Raw genomic sequence first — 9,626 nt, 5'->3', positions numbered from 1 at the left:
GGTGGGGGCGCACCCACCTGGAGTGGGCATGGGCCCCTGTCTTGTGGCCACCTCGGGCACCGTATCGCATTGATTTTACTTCCAAAATATCACAAATATTCCAAAATAATTCTCCGTCCGTTTTTATCCCGTTTGGACTCCATTTGATATGGGGTTTCTGTGAAACATAAAACATGCAACAGACAGGAACTGGCACTGGGCACTGGATCAATATGTTAGTCCCAAAAAATAGTATAAAAGGTTGCCAAAAGTACATGAAAGTTGTGGAATATTGGCTTGGAACAATCAAAAATTATAGATACAACGGAGACATATCAGTATCCCTGAGAACTTTCCTGCAAGAAGGGTTAGTTCTTTTTCACAACTCACACTTGTGTGGGCGGTGAGCCTCTCATTCGCTTAGTCTGGGAAGGAAGATTCCTTCAGCGAGATCTGTAGTGCACCTATGCATTTCGAGTGAAATCATATTCAATATGCATTGATGTTGTTTACAGATACATGAGCATAATGATTATACGAGGTATGAATGTACTCCTTTTGTTGAAGATTTGACCCATATCGGAAGTTTCAGTTCCAATCTGCGAAGGATAATCATTTCCACGAATATAATCACTCTTCATGTCCAAGTTAGTTCTGACAGATAAAATTTCAATAATGCACTTCTTCATCCAGATTTGCTTCTTGGGTGACCCAGACCTGCAGTTAGTTCCAACATACCGAGCGAAAACCTTACCATTCTGTTGTTTAAAGAATTTGTAGCTTGAGTCATCTGACTCGTCAGAAACAACAGATATGGGAGAATCATATCCAGACAGAGTTGCAGGTTTGAGAGTTTTACTTTTGACAAGAACCCAACTTGTTTGAGGATACTTCTCGGGAGTTCAGTAGGTTCCATCAATGTTGAGTTTCCTTTCGAAACCCAAACCTTCCTTTCTAGGGTTTTTGTGCAGTATGGATTTTTTGAGCACATCACAAAGAGTCTGATGGCCTTTGAGACTCTTCAGCATTCCTGACTCGAGCAAGTTCTTTAACCTGCGATTTTCATCAAAGAGAGCAACAAATTCCTCGGAGGAGGGGTTAGAAATATCATTCATAGTTGTTGCAATATTCTCAATGACAACATTAGAAGTTTCAACATTCAAATCAGCATTGCTACGTTCTAGGCATTGTAAGCAAGGAGACACAAAATCATTAGGAGGTTGAAAACATTGCTCGCCAAAGAGAGAAGGTTTTTCCCTCGCAAGCACGTTACGAGACTCTTTCAGTTACTCGAGTTCTTGATTCTTGTTAAGGAGTTCATCTGATAAACTCTCATAGTCGTCTATAAGGGAATCATATCAGTTGGAAAGATCATCAATAGTTGAGGAAAAAGCTTCATGCTTTTCGATCAACTCTTGATTCTTCTCCATCTTTTCGACCAGTAATCCTTCAGTTTTCCAAAGATTTTTCTCAAGTTTTTCAAGCTCATCTTGTTGAGATTTTGCAATCTTGGCAAGTTTAGCATGGGCAATGTATTCGTGGGAGTATTCATTCTTCGATGATTGATGTTTTGCTGATACCTAATCCTGTGAGGTTTTTGCCATGAGACAGAATGCGATTGGTTCATCATCACTTGAGGCATTGTCATGAGTGTCTAATTCGAGAGATATCTCAGATGATTCAAAGGAAATGAATGCATTGCTTCTTCCTAGGTTTCTGTAAAGCTCTACATGTTCTGATTTTAATTCGTATGTCTCATCTTCCAAATCCATAGCCATTTCAGCACATGCTCTGTTCAGCTAGATATTCTCCTCATATTGGATTTGATGGTTGCTCCGGCTTGCACGTTAGTGACTGGTCTGGCTGAAGAGGATGAGGAAGATTCATTCTTCTTTGAGAGCTTAGTGTGACGATCAATTCGTTGGAATCCATTGCAGTGAAGATATTTCAATTGGTTACTAGGTTTTTCATCCCACAAGGACAGTCTGCTATGAAATGGCCGAATTATTTGCATTTGAAGCACTTGATTTCTTTCGGAGGTAGTTGTCTTGAAGATTTAGGCAAGTCAAATTCGTCTTCATTTGTGAGACATAGATTCTGCCTCCTGAAATCACTTAGCCTTTCAGTCAGCATCTCTAGTTCCCTTGTAATAGAGTGTTTATTCTCGACATCTTGTTCTTCTTGTGAGCTTCCATAGTGTGACAGGATTTCCCCTTCACTTTCCAAAGAAGGTTCTTGATGTCCGTTTTCAACTTCCATCTTTTCTTCGTGAATGGACAGTAGTGTCATGACCTTGACATAGTGAAGTTCTTCATAGTCTGGTCTTTGCTTGATTTCAGTTACTATTGGATCAAAGGTTTCATCAAGAGCACTCAGTAGCTTGTCGACCACATCTCTATCGGTGATATCAGTTACACCTCATTGATGAAGTCTTTCAACAATGTTGGTCGACCGATCAGTGAGCTCCATGGCACTTTCCTTACGAAGACTCCTGAAACTAGCAAACATGACACGAAGCATTTCAGTGTGCGAATCTGTTCTGGTAACAAATTCTTGATGCACATTTTTTATGTCATCCCAGAGTTGCCTTGCAGTGTCAAGCTTTCAGAACTGAATGAAAATGTCATTCGAGATACTTTCACAGATAATATCTTTTGCTTGTGCATTCAACCGCACCATAGCCTTGTCATCAGAATTTGGAGCATCAGGGTGCTGAATGGTATATCCATTTTCAACAATCTACCATAGTTCTATGTTGATGGCTTGAAGTCTGATTCTCATTCTCTCTTTCCAATAGATATAGTCAGTTCCATCGAAGATAGGAAATCTCTCAGATTGCAAGGATCTACCTGCATATGACATACTCAAAACTCCAAGGACTTTAGACCTTTAATAAATAGAGACAAGGAGTACCTGCTATGATACCAATCATTAGGACCAAGAGTATATCATCCAGAGGGGGGTGAATGGGAGATTGAAAAATTCTTTCGAATGTTTTGAACTGATCCCAAACACAACAGCGGAAATAAAGTTCTGTCGAGCAAACCTTAACCAATCACACTAGAGAGGAACATATATTTCGATGAATGCAGCAATGATCATTTGAGCAAAGGTTATCACAGATATGACTATGATGATGGTAATGCAATATGCAAACAGGTGCAACAGCATGAATGAGACAGGGTATGAACAATGTAGGAAAACACATGAACGAGCATGGACAAGATGAATAAAGACAGTACAGTGAGAACACACCCAAGATAATATGAGCGTACAAAATGAAAACGACTGTAGGGACTACATAGAGAGATGTGAACGCATAAGGCGTGAGTGATAAATGATAACTGAAGGGAATGACAGAGATGAGGGATACAAATGATATGCAAAATATAGGTAATGATCAGATAAACTATCGACACAGAGCACGAAAGTAAATTGCCGAATGTAATGCAGTAAAGTAGATTGAACCAGTGGTGCTAGATGGCGACATAGAGATTTGGTAGACCAGTTCGTCCTTCTGCCAATGTACTACATCTGGTTGGAGGGGTTGTGATTTAACACAGAAGATAAACTCTATTTGCCCTATTCTCCTTCAACTCAGAGCTGACCAAACTCCAGTTGATTTCACTAGTGGTACATACTTGTCGGTGATCTCCAAACCTTCAGACGAACTTCACAAACCACAACAACTTTTGGTTGCTTAAGATCTAGCTCGGTGAAGACAACAACTCTTCAACACTGGAGCCGACACCTATCCGTCTAGAGAGTGCACATCTCTCAAGAGTAATAGGTACAAGAACTCTAACTCAGAACTACTGTGATGCTCTACCACTGTCTAAGTTTGGGCTCTTTATTTTTCTCTTGGTGGACCTTAAAATCATATCAGTCAGAGAGGGGATGCTCAGTTAATCTTCTCAGAATTCTTAAGCGGAGCAGCCAACGGGCAACGTTGGAGCAAGGTGGCTATTTATAGTCGCAGCCTTCCCTCAAGGGAAAAGACCGAATTGGACATGTGTCGAACGACACGAGTCCAAAGTTTGGATTTTTAGCACAATAGTAACATTGCTTGTGGAGCAAGTAATACTAACTCCTTAGTTCGAAGGATATCTCCCGCGGCATGAAGAAAAACGTCTACTGCTGGCGGGTAATCATTCGAAAATCAAAGAGATTTATCTCAGTCTCGCATAGGTTTGGGCTAAGCATCACAGTGGATCTAAGCTTCGAGAACATATACCCCTCTTAATAGTACGGCGGTCCTATGACTCAAATAAATGAAAGAAGGACAACAAAATGAATACTACGTCTTCACTTAGTCTTCGACTTCCATTCACTCCAGTCATTTTTCTTCGGACAGGAACTCCGAACCAATTGCTTCACGTCAGCAATAAAACTTCGAGAGGTTAATTCCTCCACATCAATCTTCTCTCCTACATGTCTTCGACAGATGTATACATAGCTCATTCTTCTCTGCAGCGCAAATATTCTTTTGTGAAGTTCCTCAAACTTGGCACCGGAGATAGCATTCTCTTCAGTTCTCCATGGACTATTTCTCTTTGTGTGCTTTTGCAAACAAATCAGTCCATGCCTATTTCTGTCAACAATCTCCAAAACACAGGAGAGCAAATATTGCACCAACAAGCTATAAGTGTAGGAAAGCTCAACGAAAACTAAGTGGGTGTGCATCCAACTTACTTGATCATGAAGACCTCGGGCATTTGAGGAAGCCCATCATCGGAATATACAAGCCAAGTTCTATAACGTAAAATTCCCACTAGTATATGAAAGTGATAACTTAGGAGACTCTCTATATATGAAGAACATGGTGCTACTCTGAAGCCCAAGTGTGGAAAATGATAGTAAAATTGCCCCTTCTATCTTTTTCTCTCATTTTTGGGCACTTTTGGCCTCTCTTTTTTCGACCAAGTCTTATTCCGACTTGTAGGAATCATAGTCTCCAGCATCCTTTCCTCACTGGGACAATGCTCTAATAATGATGAGCATCACACTTTTATTTACTTACAACTCGATAACATTGAAAATACTACTCTATATGAGTGCCTCTGGCTATGTACTAGGATGTGCAATGATCTAGCATAACATGTATAATAATGATGAATGGTAGCTTTGCCACAAATATTATGTCAGCTCTATGATCATGCAAAGCAATATGAAAATGAACACGTATGTCATGAAAATGGAACAGTGGAAGTTGCATGGCAATGTTTCTCATAATGGCTATGGAAATGCCCTAACAAGTAGGTATGGTGGATGTTTTGAGGAAGATATAAGGAGGCTTATTGTGATAGAGTGTATCATATCATAGGGTTTGGATGCAGCGGCAAAGTTTGCACCAACTCTCAAGGTGACAAAGGGTAATACACGATACCGAAGAGGCTAGCAAATTGCGGAAGGATAAGAACGCGTATAGTCCATGGAATCACATTAGTCATAAAGAACTCACATACTTATTGTGAAAGCATATTATCCCTCGAAGAAAAGTGCTACTTGCATTCCCCTAGGGAATTGGTTGGTAGGACTTAACCATCCCGCGCATCTGATTATAACAGCACTCAAGGATTTCAATCTGACATACAAATTCTGAAATCTCTCCACCATGCCTTGACCAACACATTGATGAGAAGTTAATAACAAGATTTAATACTGATATTTCTACTAACCAATGATCATGAACGTATATACTTTCATATTACGACATCAATATCATTAAACCATATGTTTCATATTTAGTGATCTACATGAAAGATTTTATTATATCCCCCTTGAATACCTATCCTTTATGGACTAGTCTTATAACCCGTGCATATTGTCATTACTATTTATTAGACTCTAAAAAATATTTAAGTGAAGCATGAGAGTGCAACTATTCCTGTAAAATATAAACAACGTCGTGCTCTAAAAGATATAAGTGAAGCATTAGAGCAACTGCCTAGCTCAAAAGATATAAGTGAAGCACATAGAGTATTCTAACAAATCATGAATAAATGTGTGTCCCTCTCAAAAGGTCTATCCAGCAAACAATCATTGTGGCAAACTAAAAATCAAACAAAGCAAAGACTATATTACAAGACGCTCCAAGCAAAACTCATATCATGTGATGAATAAAAATGTAGCTCCAAGTAACATACTGATAAATTGTAGACGAAAGAGGGGATGCCGTCTGGGGCATCCCCGAGCTTAGACGCTTGGGTCTTCCTTGAATATTACCTTGGGGTACCTTAGGCATACCCAAGCTTAGGGTCTTGCCGCTCCTTATTCCTTCATCCATCGTGATCTCACCCAAAACTTGAAAACTTCAGCACACTAAACTCAACAGAAATCTCGTGAGATCCGTTAGTATAATAAATAAATCATAAACTTTAGGTACGGTTATGAACCCCTTCATATTTTAATCTTGCATAATACCTACCGTACTCTAACTTCTTCATGACTTATACCACCCGATATAATCCACAACATCGTCAAAACAAGAGAACTATGCAATAGAAAACAGAACCTGTCTAAAATATGGCAGCCTGTAATGATCTGAATAAAAGATCATACTTCTGTAACTCAAAAATTTCTGAAAACTTAGGACAACTTGGGAAATATGTATGTCAATCATGTGTAAAGAAATCAGATCAAAAGCACGTTCCAGTGAATTTTTGTAATTCCTGGACTGGGAGCAGAAGTTTCCATTTTTTTCCACAAAATCAAGTCAACTATCATCCAAATCATCCCAAAGGCTTTAACTGGCACAAACACTAACTAAAACACAAAAAACACAATCATAATAGTAGCAATAATTGTGTCAACATAATAAAATAGAAAGCAAAAGCAAAAATTTAAGATAACTATTGGGTTGCCTCCCAACAAGTGTTATTATTTTACGCCCCTAGCTAAGCATAAGGCATTGTTTCAAGTATTGTCATCCTTCATTCCCAAGTCCTTTTAAATCAAATATTCAAAAGCCTTTCTCATTAATTCCCTATTTTCATGTTCTATTTTTATAGTAGGAGAACTTAAATAGTTGAAGGGACTTTGTTCGGTAATTTTAACATTCATTACTTCAAACCCTGAATCATCACCATAGAGATCCTCATATAAAACATGTATTTCGCCATCAATGGAATTCCTAGCCATGCTTTCAAACCACTCTTCACAAAATCCTTCATCAATTCACTTAGTGATCCATTCAAATTTATCACAAGTATTGTGGTACAAGATTTTAATTAATTCAGCATAAGGAACTCTCTTTTAATATTTCCAACATAAGCAAAATAATCATTAGATTACAACCTATGTATGATGTCTTTCTCATGAAGGATCTCTTCTATTGGAGGGTGCTCAAATTCTGTTTTATAAAAGGCAAACATGTCCTTAGCTTCTGAAATTATATAATCAAATTCATGCATAAGAATAATACTGGCAATCTTTTTAGCCTTAGTATTATGGATGTTGGGAAGTCCAAAGAATATCGTTTGTAAGGATGGATGAATATGCAAGAAGTTTTTTTCTAACTAAGCACAAGCATATCAATAGTATCCACATAGCAATTTGTTTTGTCAAGAATAGAACCTTTGATTAATGGTATTACTCCCGTGCAATTAAAGAATTCTTGAATATATTCTTCCCAATAATATTCCCACTACCCACATGATAAGTTTTAGTTTTAAAGACTATGGGGTTTTCATCTTGAGAAACTTCATTCTCAAGAGGATCACTATTAAGATCAAATAATTTAGGTTTTTCCACAAGAGGCTCACTAGTACTATCCTCACTAGCACTCCCAATGATAACTTTCCCAAATTCAGGCATGATAGCAACTTCAAGCAAAGTAAGGAAACAAGCAAACAAAAATATTTTTGTGTTTTTGATTTTTATGTGAAGTGGAGGGAGATGGAAAAGAGAGGAAAATAAAAGTAGAGCACGTAGATGATAGTTTGAGTGAAGGTACTTGATTTGATTTGATAATGTCTGATACGTCCATTTGCATCATGTTTTCCTACTGTTATTTATAGTGTTTTTAATCAATATAACACTTTGTGGAGCAATTCTAATGCCTTTTCTCTCTTAATATGCAAGATTTACATGAAGAGGGAGATTGCCGGCTGCTAGAATTCTGGACATGGAAAAGCTATGTCAGAGATACCTATTCTGCACATCTCCATATTAGCTGAAACTTCATGGAGATTTATTTTGGAATAAAAAAATTGGAGAAAAGAAGTACCAGAGGGGGCCACCTAGGTGCCCACAAGGCATCAGTGCACGCCCGGGTGGCCCTGGTGGCTTGTGGGGCCCCTGGCTAGCCTTTGGTGCCCATCTTATGGTATATAAGGCCATTTTCCCTAGAAAAATAGGGAGAGGACTTTCAAGATGAGCGCCGCTGTCTTGAGGTGGAACTTGGGCAGGAGCACTTTTGCTCTTCGGTGGAGCAATTTTGCCGAGGATACTTCCCTCCGAGGGGGGGGGGGGATCAAAGCTATCATCAACACCAACAACCCTCTCATTGTGGGAGGATCAATCTTCAAAAACATCTTCACCAGCACCATCTCATCTCAAACCCTAGTTCATCTCTTGTATTCAATCTTTGTATCAAAACCTAAGAGTGGTACCTGTGGGTTGCTAGTAGTGTTGATTACATCTTGTAGTTGATGCTAGTTGGTTTATTTGGTCAAGATTATATGTTCGGATCCATTATGCTATTTAATACCCCTCTGATCTTGAGCATTAATATGATTTGTGAGTAGTTGCTTTTGTTCTTGAGGACATGGGAGAAGTCTTATCATAAGTAATCATGTGAATTTGGTATTGGTTCAGTATTTTGATGATGTGTATGTTATGATTGCCTTAGTGGTGTTATGTGAACGTCGAATATATGACACTTCACCATCTTTGGGATTAAGGAATTCATTGTGGAGTAGTAATTAGATGATGGGTTGCTAGAGTGACAGAAACCTAAACCCTAGTTTATGCGCTATTCCATAAGGGACTGATTTGGATCCATATGTTTAATGCTATGGTTAGAGTTATATTAATTCTTATTTCGTAGTTGTGGGTGCTTGCGAGAGGGGGTAATCATAAGTGGGAGGATTTTTCAAGTAAGAACAACACCCAAGAACTGGTCCACCCACATATCAAATTATCAAAGTAACGAACACGAATCAAACAAACATGATGAAAGTGACTTGATGAAATTCCTTTGTGTTCTCAAGAATGCTTTACTTATTATAAGAGATCGTTCCGGCTAACTTTTGCAACAAAAAGGATTGGGCTACCTTTCTGCATCTTACTTACTATTATTACTTGTCACTTGTTACAAATTATCTTGCTATGAAACTATCTCTTACCAACAATTTTAGTGCTTGCAGAAAATACCTTCCTGATAACCGCTTGTCATTTCCTTCTGCTCCTCGTTGGGTTCGACACTTTTACTTATCGAAAGGACTATGATTGGTCGCCTATACTTGTGGGTCATCAAGGCTCTTTTTTGGCGCCGTTGCCGGGGAGTGAAGCGCCTTCAGTAAGCAAAATTTGTAAGGAAACATTTATATTATGTGCTGAAATTTACTATTACTTGTTACTATGAAAAAAAAATCTTTTGATGGGTTTGTTCGGGGCATCTTCTCCTCGACCGGAAGCACAAAGAG

Source organism: Triticum aestivum, chromosome 6B (genome assembly GCF_018294505.1).
Source record: "Triticum aestivum cultivar Chinese Spring chromosome 6B, IWGSC CS RefSeq v2.1, whole genome shotgun sequence".
Classification (NCBI taxonomy): domain Eukaryota; kingdom Viridiplantae; phylum Streptophyta; class Magnoliopsida; order Poales; family Poaceae; genus Triticum; species Triticum aestivum.
This window is presented reverse-complemented; position numbering follows the sequence as displayed.